General features: G+C 45.7%; 1 protein-coding gene across 1 annotated transcript in view; it reads left to right on the top strand.

The window, feature by feature from the left end:
• The window catches only part of LOC126365758 (probable G-protein coupled receptor 139), a 1,098,473-nt gene that overhangs the window by 894,538 nt on the left and 189,098 nt on the right, over window positions 1-14,837 (top strand). The gene's annotated exons all lie outside the window — the stretch shown is intronic.

Here is a 14,837-nt window from a genome sequence, read left to right as displayed (position 1 = left end):
CTGTTGTTTGAAACTGATAAACTTTATTTAATTCAAAACAATCTCCTTTGCTATTTAATACTCTTCTCCCAACTCCCGGCAGGCTCTGACTGTCAGCGAGCCATTTTCGTACATTTTCATACGAACTGAAGCGTTGTTCAGCGAGAGCGTGTCCCAGTGATGCAAATAGATGATAATCGGACGGAGCCAACACTACAGAATAAGCCGCACGCCCTAGTGTTTTCAACTGAACGCCACGATCGTTTTCCTGACCAGTTTTGCTGTGTGTGATGGGGCGTTATCATCCAGCAATATGACTCTGCGTTGCCCTTTTTCATATTCCGCTTGTTTTATACGTAATACTCGATTTAAATCATTTGCTGTTGGCTGTGTTAACGGTTTCACCAGGTTTTAGCAGCTCATAACAGATGATACCCTTCTGATCCCACGAAAGAGAGAGCATTGTCTTATTTCCTAAGCTATTTGTTCTTGCAGTCTATGAATTGTCTGGATTCTCCAATGATTTACGACGCTTAGGGTTCTCAAAATATATCCAGTTTTCATCACCTATCACTATTCGATGGAAAAACAAATTTCTTTTTTATCTGGCGGGCAGCATTTCACATGTGGTCTTTCGATTTACTTGCTGTCTTTCATTCAGTTCTTGCGGAATCCATTTTCCCACTTTCTGCACCTCTCCCATAGCTTTCAACCGAGGAGAAACGGCTTCCTGTGTCACATTCAATTGTTCCGCGAGGTCCTGTTGAGTCTGAGTATCATCTTCATCCAGTAAGGCCTGCAATTCGTTGTCTTCGAACTTTTTCGGTGGGTTCCCGCGCTCGTCGTTTCTGACGTTAAAATCACCACTTTTGAATTTTTTGAACTAGTCGAAACACTGTGTTTTTCCAAGAGCATGCTCGCCGAAAGCTTCGACAAGAAATTTTGCAGACGTTTTCTTCAAACGATAACAGAAAACCAATGCTCTCCGCAAACCGTAGTTCGTAGGCACAAAACTCTACATTTTTATGGGTTTTAAACACGTGCTGATGCATGGAACTTGGGTTACTGTGTGTTGACATTCGTCGTCATGAACGACAGGGAGCAGATGGCGCCGCAGACGCGGTCTCGCGGGCCCTATACTGACGGCCAGCGTCATCTGTAGGGTAATTCCGGTTTTATACTTCTATCCCTGGTACGATGCAACCGACTCGCCCGCTTTCAGCTTTTCTCTTATTGCACCAGAAGATTGCTGCTTTGCTGTTACCACCTCCTTCTCTGAAGAAGTCTTCTCCTACACCCTTCTGCTGTGAAACACACTGCAGTTCCATTAGCTCATCGGTGGTCATTTCGTGGCTGTGATCTACCACAACATCATCAATATAGTTGTTATCCACTTATAGTCGCATGCTCTTGGCGAAAGACACAATCTCATTGACTACAGGCTCCACATAATCGAAATCAAATGCCTCAAATTCGACGACGCACCCCGTCCAAAGTTTCTTCCAAGCAGAACTGAAAGTTCTCTCGGTAACCCCTTCCCACGCCTTTTCGATCATCTTGACGCAGGCAACGATTTTGACATTTTTCCAAAACTCTCTGAGAATGAGATTGGTAGCTTCAGTCTATGCTCCAAGAGTGCTTTAGTGTTGCTGGTCCATAGGCTGGAGTAACGGAATTGTGTTGGGAGACAGAAAAAAGATCTTGATAAATTGAAATCCTGCAAAGAGGTGGTTTTGTAGGCCTGGAGAATAGGCAGGAGAGTTGTCCGTAACAAGCAAGACAGGGAGTGGCAGATTCATCTCAAGCCGGAGAACCAAACACTTCATTGATCCAATCACAAAAAATATGATGCCACCCAAACCTTGTTGTTGGACCTCCACACCATATTATCTGTTCCGGACTTTACACTTTTTGAGGACTCATGGAATTTCTGAATGGTAAACAAGCAGCGGTTTAATTTTGAAATCGCCGCTTGCATCGGCACAGAATAGCAGAGTGAGACGCAAATAACCCTCAGAATCTACGAGCGTCTTGAAGTTGCTGATGAAGTTCTCTGCTGCCTTTGTGTCGGAGCTGGCTGTTCTGCCGTGCCTCGCAACGCTGTGGAGGTCGCTTCTTCTCTTAAGCTTCTCGAACCACCCACGGCTTCCCTTAAACACTTCCTAGGTCGTTGATGATCCTGATATCTTCTAAACGAGATCGTTGAAAATCGTTCTCGCCTTCTCGCAAATGGTGTCCTTGTTAATCATGTCGCCTTACACTTGCTTTTCATTTATCCGTATAAGGAACAACATTCCAAAATAGGAAACCGTTGTTTACATACTCTTGGACTCTTTGAAACATTTGTTTCCTTAATCTTGTCCTTGTTCTTGAGGATAGTAGAGATAGTTGATGTAGTCCGATTGTAAGTGCGTGCCACATCAGCAACGCTCACACCATGTTCGCTTTTTCAATGATTTTACGTTTTATTTCTAAGGTCACATACTTTCCCTCATGGTCGTCTTCTTGCGGCTTTATCTTCGGGGAAATTTCTATGGAGGTATTAAATTTGAAAACAAAAAACACTGTGTGAACAGAAGTTTAGAAAAATATGTGTCACAAGCTGCTCCAAGATGGAAGCAGAAAAAGCACTAAACCCACACTGCAGTACGTATTAAAGAGATTGTTCATATTGTTGAACTTTTCCTCCACCGCTCGCGAAGCCTGGGGACGTCACACTAAATCATCGTCACTCGTCATGCGAAACATTACTCGTTAAGAGAGTCATTTTTTTACAATTTGTTTTGCTCCTTATACAAATTGCGCTTTATGGGAGGTATTGGTTAAGCGAGGTTCCACTGTATTTCGTTCTTCGTTTTGTCCAATAAAGGAGCACATTTAAACTTGGTGGTTGGTTCAAAGGTTACTTACTAAAATGTCTTCATAAATTCACCAAGTTATTTTTTCAGTTGTTCTGATCATATCCTTAAGAATCTCCCGAGAATTGTACTTCGTTACTACATTTCCGAAAGGTAGACGATTAACACTTTGCTTGTTAAAGCATTGGAGTTGTAGGTTTCCACAGTAAAACTATCTTGATAGATCAACCACTAATGTTTCTTTACTTTAATTGTTGTTTGAGAATATTTTAATAACTAAGAATATGGCTTTGCTTCATACACACATAAAAAAAAATTTGCATCACCTCGTTTCCGAGAGTTCCGAAACCTGTACTGAAAATTGGGATAGAGATTAACATAAACATCATTTGCGCTCTTTTTATTGCTCAGGAAAACCACACTTCGCATGTTGTACCACCATACAGCGAGAACTTCAGAGGTGGTGGTCCAGATTACCGTACACACCGGTACCTCTAATACCTAGTAGAACGTCCTCTTACATTGATGCAAGCCTGTATTCGTCGTGGCATACTATCCACAAGATCATCAAGGCACTGTTGGTCCAGACTGTCCCATTCCTCAACGGCGATTCGGCGTAGATTCCTCAGAGTGGTTGGTGGGTCACGTCGTCGTCGATAAATACCAGTCAAATAACAAAACAAAAAAATGACCAGTCAGTTTGTTAGCCGTTTTACTGATTTAGCTGCTGTTAATTGTTGGATTATGTACTTAAGATCTTGTATAAAGGAAGGGGTACTAAAACGTAAGAGATCGTCCCTTATAAATTCTGTATTGAATTTAGCCAATGAGCTGATAAAGTATTCTCATGTGGGAAGTTCCTCACTGGTCTCCAGAGAGATATCTGTGGATGGACAGGAAAGCTGTGACAGTTCTAGACCTGATGATAATGCATCAAAGAGAAGAAATGTTGTTCCCGAGCCAAGAAACATAAGTCTTTACGACCAGGTTGACCACGTTCCCCAGTGCATAGAGCCGAGGAATATGACAACGAAGGGTGCAGAACCGTGTGCAAAAAGCGTGATGTATATTTGTGCGTACTTGAAGACAATTACTTTTTAAAATTCTATGATCAAAAATCTTAATATGTGTCATAAAATATATTTTCTTCTGTTGGTTTAAGACTTAAATATTTTGGAAAATACATTTAGGGAAAAAATCGGAACATTAAGAGGAAGTTGTGTGACATATACGAATTTTATAAAATACGCTGACGGAAAAAAATCGCAACATTAAGAAGTTGTGCGACGTATACGAAAGTTGGCGTATTTCTAAGCCTGAAAGACGATGTCTATTCTAATTTCGCCCAGTCGCATAAGAGCAGCACTAGTTTGATTTAAGTACATGCTGTAACAGTCGTGAGCGTTAGTTACTTTTCAGTTTGGACGTGGTGAGTTGATTAGTCAAGAATACCTTTAAGGCGACAGAGACACCATCAGCAACACCTCACCGAGTTGGAACGAGGTCGTCTATTGGAGACAGTAAGTGCAGGACGCTTCTTCTGAGATACTGTAGACAGTCTTACTACGAATGTCGACACTATACATGGTCACATGAATGTACAGCCGCAAGAAGACCGGGCACTACTCAAAGGGAAGACAGTCGCGCTGGACGTATGGCTCTGGCGCATCTCACTGCACGTGCAGCAGCAATCTGAGCAGCAGTTGGCACCACAGTGACACAACGAACTGTTAAAAATCGGTTACTTCAAGGACAGTCCGATCCAGACGCCCTGTAGCGTGCACTCAACTGTGCCCAAACCACTGCTATTTGCGACTTCAGAGGTGTTAAGGGAGACTTCATTGGAGGGCAGGGTGGAGGTCTTTCTTGCTTTCTGATGAAAGCTGGTTCTGCCTCGGTGCCAGTGATGGTCGTGTATTAGTTAGGAGGAGGCAGCGGAGGAAGCGTATCCAACTTGTCTTCGCGCTAGATACACTGTATCTGCGCCTGGAGTTATGGTCTCGGGTGCGAATTGGTATGACAGGAGAAGCACTCTCGTGGCTATCACGCGCACTCTGCCTGCAAATTCGTACAACAGTTTGGTGATTCGACCTGTTGTGCTGCCATTCATGAAGTACTGCCCTTCATCAACAGCATTACAAGGGGAGTTTTCCAACAGAATAACGCTCGTCCAGTATGCTCTACAGAGTGCCGTCATGTTGCCTTGACCTGCTCGATCACCAGACCTTCTCCAGTTGAGCACATATGGGGTATTATCGGACAACTCCAGCATCATCCACAAACAGCATGAACTGTCCTTTATTAACCGACTAACAAGGGGAGGACACGAAGTTTGGAACGCGGATTTACTGCAAACTTCGTACACTCGTAGTACTCCATGAGGACAGCAAGTTAATGGATCAACAACGAACTTAAACGGATGTAGTACGACGCCCGCCCCGAGCAGATGCAGCAACGAACAAAAGTGAACAAAACGAGATTTTTTTTAAAAAAAAAAAAAAAAGTGGTTAGCGTTCAAGTCCCGTAATGGCTGGGTCACTGGATCGAGTCTCACGTGTAATCGGATGAACCTTTATTAAATTTACAATGTAATTTGGCAGTTTACAAATTTTTATCATCACAAATAATGTGATATTCATAGCTACCGACTAGTAAACGGCCAAACGCATAAAGTGACACTGAAAAAGCATGCTTGTTCGTGTCTTCAAACTTGTTCGTATTTAATCGCAAGAGAAAGAGAAATTGCTTCTCGTGAAGACGCTATTAAAATACACCCGATATTGCATAGGCAATGATCAGCGCCGATATTTAAGGAAATGTTGCGTTATGCATGGTTTGCTTCCAAATTATCGGCTGAAAGAGAAGTTTTTGGAAATGTTAACGAGATTTATTTTTCCACGGAAAACGTCAAAACACCTTGCGTGTGCGGAAACATAGCATTTATTCAATGCAGCTGGTGCCGTTTAACTTTGTTTTTCATGTTTTACGAAAAATACCATCGCGCAACTTGTAATTGTAATGTCGAAAGCGACGATTAATTGTACGTCTTTCGAGAACCGTCTGTGCCGGTCAAAACTTGCAGGTAACAAGTCGTTTTCGGCTCCTTCCAGCTATAAGGGATTTCTCAAATCACGGACAAGCATACATTTGCTGTATCACTTTATGTGTTTGGCCATTTATTAGTCGGTTGTTATGAATATTATATTATTTGTGATAGCAAAAATTTGTAGATGCCAAATAGCATTGCAAATTTAATAAAAGCTCATCCGATTACACGTATTTTTCCCATTACAACAACTGTAACATAAACAGCAAAGAAAATGACTGTGTTAGAAATAAAAAAGAAAAACCTGACGAGTGGGACTCGATCCAGCGACCCAGCGATTACGGGGCTTGAACGCTAACCATTTTTCCTTTTTTTCTTTTTTTTTCCTGCCGGCGCTTCCTGGTAAAAACCGCCAAGCACAGGTGTATATATTTGACGATATTTGACTATCGAAATTATCTTACGATTTACTCAATAACGCTTGAGAAGTACGCGCTAGTGCTTACTCACTTTGTTGTTCTCATGGAGTACTACGAGTGTACGAAGTTTGCAGTAAATCCGAGTTCCAAACGTCGTGGCCTCCCCTTATAAGTGCAACAGGCATGGAACTCCATCCTACAAGCTGACGTCCGGCACTTGTACAACACTTCCCATGCACTTTTGCATGCTTGCATTCAACAGTCCGGCAGTTACATCGGTTATTAATGCAGCAGCATTTCATCATTGCAACTGCTTACCTCGTGCTTACATTTGCCATGATCTTGCAATGTTCATCACTTACACATGTTACATAGACAAATGTATTCCCGAAATTGCATTATTATGCAATAATTTTTTGTATGTTGAGACCACAGGTGTGTAAAAAAATAAAAATTTAAGTAATTTAATTTAAAATGTAACTACGTATGTGGAGCAACAGTAAAATAAACAATTAAAAAATCTTAATTTATCAGCGGGACTGCAGGGGCTAAATCTCTCGCAGAGGACTGAAGCTGTAATCGTTTTCGTATCCGCCGGTGGTGTGTATGCGTACAAAGTTACATTGGCACCCGACTATTCCTTCGGGATGCTTCACTTTTTTATTGGGGCTGTGTATATCGATACAAACGGATAAGCTCATCATTTTGTAAAGCGACACCGTCACTGCAAGTCAGTGACGGCCTGACTAAACAGCGCAGCTACTTAGGTCTATCCGGCGGGTGCCGTTCATTCTGACTTTAGGTGAGTCTACTGTGCCCCACAGCTTTCCGACGGTCTCCCTTAACGTCACTCCGAGGATTGACGTGGGAGGCGGTCGAGTCGCGGCCCTGCTGCAAGGGGGGGGGGGGGGGGGGGGCGCACACGGGCTTAACAACGCGGAAAGCGCCCGATAGGGCCGACGTGTCTGGCCTCGGCGCTTCCAGCCGCTCAGGGATCAGCTGGCCTGCCCCGCACTTGTCGGCCCGTCCCTCCAGCGGCAGAGAGTAATTTACTGCCAACGTATCGCACCGTCAACATTACGGGGCGCGACAGCTGCGGAACGTTGTATTTCAAAACAGTAATAAACAAATAAAAACGGCGTAAAACTTAACGTTTTCTCTTAGGAACGGGAATCCACGTTTTTAAATGACTACACCATGAAAAAATAAAGAAAGCATAACATCAATACCAAAGGATATAACTATGTTGTTTTTCTCCACTCACCTGTGTTCTTTGCTTTTATTATTTATTTGCTGTTGACCGTCTTATGGTTCACTAGCCCGACCCAGGTTCACGCGGGTAGTATTAACCCTATCTGAAGATAGACGACCTTACGTGTCCCATGTGAACTACATAATGACCTTCATATATTGGGACGGTTTTGAATTCACATGTAAACCCCTAGTTCTATTAGACACGAGCCACTACCAGTATAAACGGAAAAACTCTCTGTGAACAAATAATTCCTAGAGGACTCACTATTCTTAAACGGCTTCTAAACCAGCTACCTACAAATAACTAAACTAAACTAACGACATCACACACATCCATGCCCGCGGCAGGATTCGAACCTGCGACCGTAGCGGTCGCGCGGTTCCAGACTATAGCGCCTACAGAAGTTGAGTCCCACAGTGCTCAGAGCCATTTGAACCATTTTTGAACGTTAAGCACTGATCAGTCAAAACATTATGACCACCGCCCACAGCGACTTTGAATGCCACCTGGTGGCGTTACGGGCACATAACGCGGTAACAGAAGTATGTAAACGGAGCAGACACGAACGGGGGATGACTCTAGCGAAGATACAGTATACATTGCAAATGGGGAAACAAATTGAGGTAAGCGACTTTAACAAAAGGCAGATTATTATTATGCAGCCCCTGTGATCGAGTATCTCGAAAACGGCGAGGCTGGTCGAATATTCACGTGCTGCTGTCGCGAGGATCTACGGAAAGATAGTGAAACCACCACTAGGCGCTAAGTGATTGGGCGTCCGCGACACATCACAGGAAGTCGGTCGGGTTCGGAGGCTTGTCTGCTCTGTAAAGTAGGATACATGATGATCTGTGGCATCTCTGCCGAAAGAGCAGAATGCTGGTGCACTCATAAGTGTTTCGGAGCACACCGTTCATCGTACATTGTGGAACATGGAGCTCCGCAGCAGACCACCACCACGTGTTCACATGTCGACCCAATGACATCGTCAATAACGATTGCAATGGGCACGGGACCATCGGATTCGACCGTAGATCGATGGAATCGTATGGACTCTTCGGGTAAATCACATTTTTGCTACATTAGGTCGATGGTCGTCTACACAAACGCCTTCGTCGATCTGAACGGCGGCTCGAAGCGTGCAGCGCGGCACGGACGCAGGCTGGTGGGAGCAGTATTACGCAATGGGACACAGTCTCCTGCGCTTGCATGGGACCTGCGGTAGCCATAGAAGACACGCTGACAGCTGTGAACCACCTGCACCATTCATGCTTGCTGTCTTCCCCGACGGTGATGTCATCTCTCAGCAGTATAATTGTCCGTTCTCGGAGCCAGAACCGTGCTACAGTGTTTCGAGGAGCGTTACAGTGAACTCACGTTGATTTCTCGGCGAGCAAATGTAAATCCTATGGAGCACATGAGGGTCGCTATCGAGGGCGTACACAAAAAGGCGGGCTGTTATTTACTCGAATTACACGACCTGTATGTAGACATCTAATGTCACATACATCCACAAACCTACCATCAAACTGTCGGACTCCTGATATACAGAATCAGTGATGTGTTTCGTTCCAAAGTAGGACAGACAAGGTATTGAGCAGGTGGTCATAATGTTTTGCCTCAACAGTGTATATTGCTTAGCATCGACGGTGAACCTGTCGTCGTGAATAATGGTGGATCCTAAAAACACAGGTTTTCTTTATAGAGTTTGAACTTTTGTGTTTCTTCAAGTTTCTTGTTCACAAACAGAATTGAACTGATCATTGAAATGGAACTGGCATTGGAATTTGTTGGCATAAGTGCTCGTCACATAATACATACAGATTGTAATTCAGGTCAGTACGTCACAGTATATGAGACTAATTTAAGTCCATTTGCTTAAATAACTTCCTTGGGAGCTTCAGCACGACTGCGTCCTGGTTACGTGACGGGATACTCGTTGGAATGCATCTTGTTACATGAGTTAGCAATTCTAGAAGGTTCATTCTGTAGTTTTACAGATTAACTTGGTCCTAACGGAATTAATGCCGCAAACCAAAAGAGAACAAGCTGGCCGCAGTGACCAAGTGGTTCTAGGCGCTTCAGTCTGGAAATGCGCGACCGCTACGGTCGCAGGTTCGAATCCTTCCTCGGGCATGGATGTGTGTGATGTCCTTAGGTTAGTTAGGTTTAAGTAGTTCTAAGTTCTATGGGAATGATGACCTCAGATGTTAAGTCCCATAGCGCTCAGAGCCATTTTAACCATTTGATCCAAAAGAGAACATACGAGTTCAGTAAAAATAAATAAATGAAAGTTTGCTTAGAAGCTGCTTGATTCGACAAAATGTGACACGGATAGGAACTGATATAATTATTTTACTGAGTGGTATGACTAAGGCACATGGCATTAGTTGATGACACGTGCTATACTAACGCTCCATAGACACTCCTGGAAATGGAAAAAAGAACACATTGACACCGGTGTGTCAGACCCACCATACTTGTTCCGGACACTGCGAGAGGGCTTTACAAGCAATGATCACACGCACGGCACAGCGGACACACCAGGAACCGCGGTGTTGGCCGTCGAATGGCGCTAGCTGCGCAGCATTTGTGCACCGCCGCCGTCAGTGTCAGCCACTTTGCCGTGGCATACGGAGCTCCATCGCAGTCTTTAACACTGGTAGCATGCCGCGACAGCGTGGACGTGAACCGTATGTGCAGTTGACGGACTTTGAGCGAGGGCGTATAGTGGGCATGCGGGAGGCCGGGTGGACGTAGCGCCGAATTGCTCAACACGTGGGGCGTGAGGTCTCCACAGTACATCGATGTTGTCGCCAGTGGTCGGCGGAAGGTGCACGTGCCCGTCGACCTGGGACCGGACCGCAGCGACGCACGGATGCACGCCAAGACCGTAGGATCCTACGCAGTGCCGTAGGGGACCGCACCGCCACTTCCCAGCAAATTAGGGACACTGTTGCTCCTGGGGTATCGGCGAGGACCATTCGCAACCGTCTCCATGAAGCTGGGCTACGGTCCCGCACACCGTTAGGCCGTCTTCCGCTCACGCCCCAACATCGTGCAGCCCGCCTCCAGTGGTGTCGCGACAGGCGTGAATGGAGGGACGAATGGAGACGTGTCGTCTTCAGCGATGACAGTCGCTTCTGCCTTGGTGCCAATGATGGTCGTATGCCTGTTTGGCGCCGTGCAGGTGAGCGCCACAATCAGGACTGCATACGACCGATGCACGCAGGGCCAACACCCGGCATCATGGTGTGGGGAGCGATCTCCTACACTGGCCGTGCACCTCTGGTGATCGTCGAGGGGACACTGAATAGTGTACGGTACATCCAAACCGTCATCGAACCCATCGTTCTACCATTCCTAGACCGGCAAGGGAACTTACTGTTTCAACAGGAGAATGCATGTCCGCATGTATCCCGTGCCAACCAACGTGGTCTAGAAGGTGTAAGTCAACTACCCTGGCCAGCAAGATCTCCGGATCTGTCCCCCATTGAGCATGTTTGGGACTGGATGAAGCGTCGTCTCACGCGGTCTGCACGTCCAGCACGAACGCTGGTCCAATTGAGGCGCCAGGTGGAAATGGCATGGCAAGCCGTTCCACAGCACTACATCCAGCATCTCTACGATCGTCTCCATGGGAGAATAGCAGCCTGCATTGCTGCGAAAGTTGGATATACACTGTACTAGTGCCGACATTATGCATGCTCTGTTGCCTGTGTCTATGTGCCTGTGGTTCTGTCAGTGTGATTATGTGATTTATCTGACCCCAGGAATGTGTCAATAAAGTTTCCCCTTCCTGGGACAATGAATTCACGGTGTTCTTATTTCAATTTCCTGGAGTGTAGTTCAAACAATACTGCAACTCTTTAGGTTAGAAATGTTAGTGTATCATGAACATCGTCAGAGTTTTATACTTCTGCTGTTAAACCACGCAATACATTTGACGTTCATATGATATGGTGTGGTTCTACATCCGGCATCGACCACAGAAATTTAATATGAATCTGGTGATTGTAGATGACAGGGAAGTCGTGCTATTTCATCCTCGTGATCACTAAATCATTCTTGTAATTTCACGGTCATCTGAATAGAGAGTATTTATTACCATGTGAAATAAGGGCATTCTGATCCTTGAAAATATAACTCTCAGCTCGGAGTGGGAATAGGGCGTGTACAACATCTACGCGTCCGAATGATAATACAGTCCTAAATGGAATGATGTAGTTTATCAGCTATCTTCCCCTAGTACTCCCTAAATCGACATGATCGTCCAAATAGTGTCTCCACCATATTTCGTGAGTGGGAGAAGACAGGTGCATTTTATGACACCTGCAATGTTCCCCGTATAAAACGGCGTCTGGTGTTAGAGAACTGTACGAATGTTACATGTTGCCGGCCAGGGTGGCCGAGCGGTTCTAGGCGCTACAGTCTGGAACCGCGCGACCGCTACTGTCGCAGGTTCGAATCCTGCCTCGGGCATGGATGTGTGTTATGTCCTTAGGTTAGTTAGGTTTAAGTAGTTCTAAGTTCTAGGGGACTGATGATCACAGCAGTTAAGTCCCACAGTGCTCAGAGCCATTTGAACTGCTGGACAAAGAGAGTAGCTGCCAAAAATATGGTGCCAGACAGTCACTTATTAAGCAGCAGAACTTTAATCGAAACAGTCAAGAACCAGTTGCACAACAGTAATTTTATTTCATTAACGTAGTGCCTATATAAAAATGGTATAAAGAAACCAAACAACAAGTACACATTGTGAAACACGTGACCACACGTGAGTACGCCTGGAAAGACGACGTCGATTTTGATCCGATGACGACATATGCCACCTGCAGGATAGTAGATATAACCATAATGGTTTCACCGTCGTCCGCCAACAGAGAGCGTAGTAGCACAGCTACCAGAGCGCCATCTACTTGTATCCTTTCATAGGTAATGCTCACTGCCAGAAGGCCCAGTGCGGTGAAAACGTGTGAAGCAAGCAGTCAACCGTACCATAGAGACGCACTGGTGCTTCCTAAGCCAACTGAGAGAGTTTGAAACGGGTCAAATTGTGGTCTTCCACTTGGCGAGATGATCCTTCCGGAGCATTGCGACGCAAGTTCGACATGATTCGTCAGTTGCGCAACGGTGCTGGTGTCAGTGGTCACGTGAACATTCTCACACCTGTTGACGAGGCTCTGGACGCCCACGTAGCATAGACGCCCACCAGAATGTTGTATTGTAATGGTAGCAATGAAAGATCTTACAGCTACCACAGAACAGGTAAGAGGGCTTGTGAGCCAGATGTGTCAACACGAACTGTCGCGAACTGGTTATTAGCAGTGGGACTACTGGCACGCACACCTCTGGCCCATCTTCCACTCCCAGCCACAGCATCGATGGGCGCGGCCCGCCTGGTGTTGTCGAAGCATCACCTGGAAGAACGGATGGCGCGCCGTGGTCTTCAGCGATGAAAGTAGATTCTGCCTGCACGCAAGTGACGCTCGTTTGCGCTTACGACGTAGGCCTGGTGAGCGCTGTTCCGTAAAGTGCATTCGTCCAAGAGACAATGACCCCACCCCAGACTTCATGGCCTGGGGTGCGGTAAGTTACAACTCTCGTTCACCCTTGGTGTTTCTGGACGGGACGCTCACAAATGTTTGGTAGATGTAGAATGTTGTTAGACACGTTCTCTTGTCTTTCTTGCAACAGGAAGGTGATCTGTTGTTCCAGTAGGATAATGCACGCTCACACACTGCGTGTGAAACTCAGTTGCTATGCAAGATGTGCAGAAACTTCCCTGGTCAGCACGATCTCCTGACTTGCCTCCAATCAAGCAAGTGTGGGATATGATGAGACTTGTGCATCGTCAACAAACAAGTCTCATAGAAATAAATGAACAGGTTGAGCAGGAATGGTATAATGTATTCCAGGACAGTATCTGTCATCTTTACGATTGAGTGGATGCCAGTGTCAGCAGCTGTGTTGCCACCTGTGGAAGCACTAATATGGGTGGTACAACATGGGTCTAGACCTGGTACCTTAGAGCCTCTTGTGCTACTGACTTGTAAATGCAGTCATTTCATGGCCGAGGGCTTCTAGGCGCTACAGTCTGGAACCGCATGACCGCTACGGTCGCAGGTTTGAATCCTGCCTCGGGCATGGATGTGTGTGATGTCCTTAGGTTAGCTGGGTTTAAGTAGTTCTAAGTTCTAGGGGACTGATGACCTCAGAAGTTAAGTCCCATAGTGCTCAGAGCCGTTTGAACCATTTTTTTGCAGTCATTTCACGTACTCTATATGCCTGTCGAAACAATAAATTTTGAGTGTATTGGAAACCCCTAAATGGATGTACTATGTTTTTTTTCGGCGATATATGTTGGACTTCGTGCGTTCTGTTTTTAGGATTCCGTACCTCAATCGACGCAAACGGAACCCTTATACAATCACTTTGCTATCTGTCTGTCTGTCTGTCTCCGACCGATTGTTAAAACTGCTTTCTCTGAGGAACGGGTAGACGTGACAAGCTGACTTTTATGTAATACAAAGTCTACAAAATGTGCTCGTTCCCGGGTTCGAACCCCCTCACCGCATAAATTTTGAATAAAAATCATCAGCGTTGCGGCCGAAGACTTCCGACATTAGAAGTCATCCTCATTCTGCCAACGGCCTCGTCAAAGAGGGCGGAGGACTGGACAGAGATTCAGGGCACGCTCTTGCCGTTGAGGTGCTAAACTGCCCCTAAAGCCGGGAGAATAAGCAGTGATAAACGCACGAGGATGCAGAAGGCAATGGAAAACTCTACATTAAAGACACATAATGTGTATTCACAGGACATATGCTGGCCTCGGTGTCCGAGCGGTTCTAGGCACTTCAGTCCGGAACCACGCGGCTGCTACGGTCGCAGGTTCGGAACTTGCCTCGGGTTGGATTTGTGTAATGTCCTTAGGTTCGTTAAGTTTAAGTAGTTCTAAGTTTAGGGGTCTGATGACCTCAGCTGTTAAGTTCCATAGTGCCTAGCGCCATTTCACAGGACATATTGCCTGTAATTGAAAAAGTGTCATGATGGGTTGGGTTGATTTTGGAGAGGAGACAAAACAACGAGGTCATCGGTCTCATCGGATTAGGGAAGGATGGGGAAGGATGTCGGCAGTGCGCTTTCAAAGGAACCATCCCGGCATTTGCCTGAATCGATTTAGGGAAAACACTGAAAACCTCAATCAAGATGACCGGACTCGGGAGTGAACGGTCGTCCTCAGTGCGCTAACAGTGCGAGTACAGTGCGCAAACCACTGC

The sequence above is a fragment of the Schistocerca gregaria genome, chromosome 4, assembly GCF_023897955.1.
Source record: "Schistocerca gregaria isolate iqSchGreg1 chromosome 4, iqSchGreg1.2, whole genome shotgun sequence".
In the NCBI taxonomy this organism is placed as follows: domain Eukaryota; kingdom Metazoa; phylum Arthropoda; class Insecta; order Orthoptera; family Acrididae; genus Schistocerca; species Schistocerca gregaria.
The sequence above is the reverse complement of the archived record's forward strand: the minus strand, read 5'-3'. Positions and strand labels throughout refer to the sequence as shown.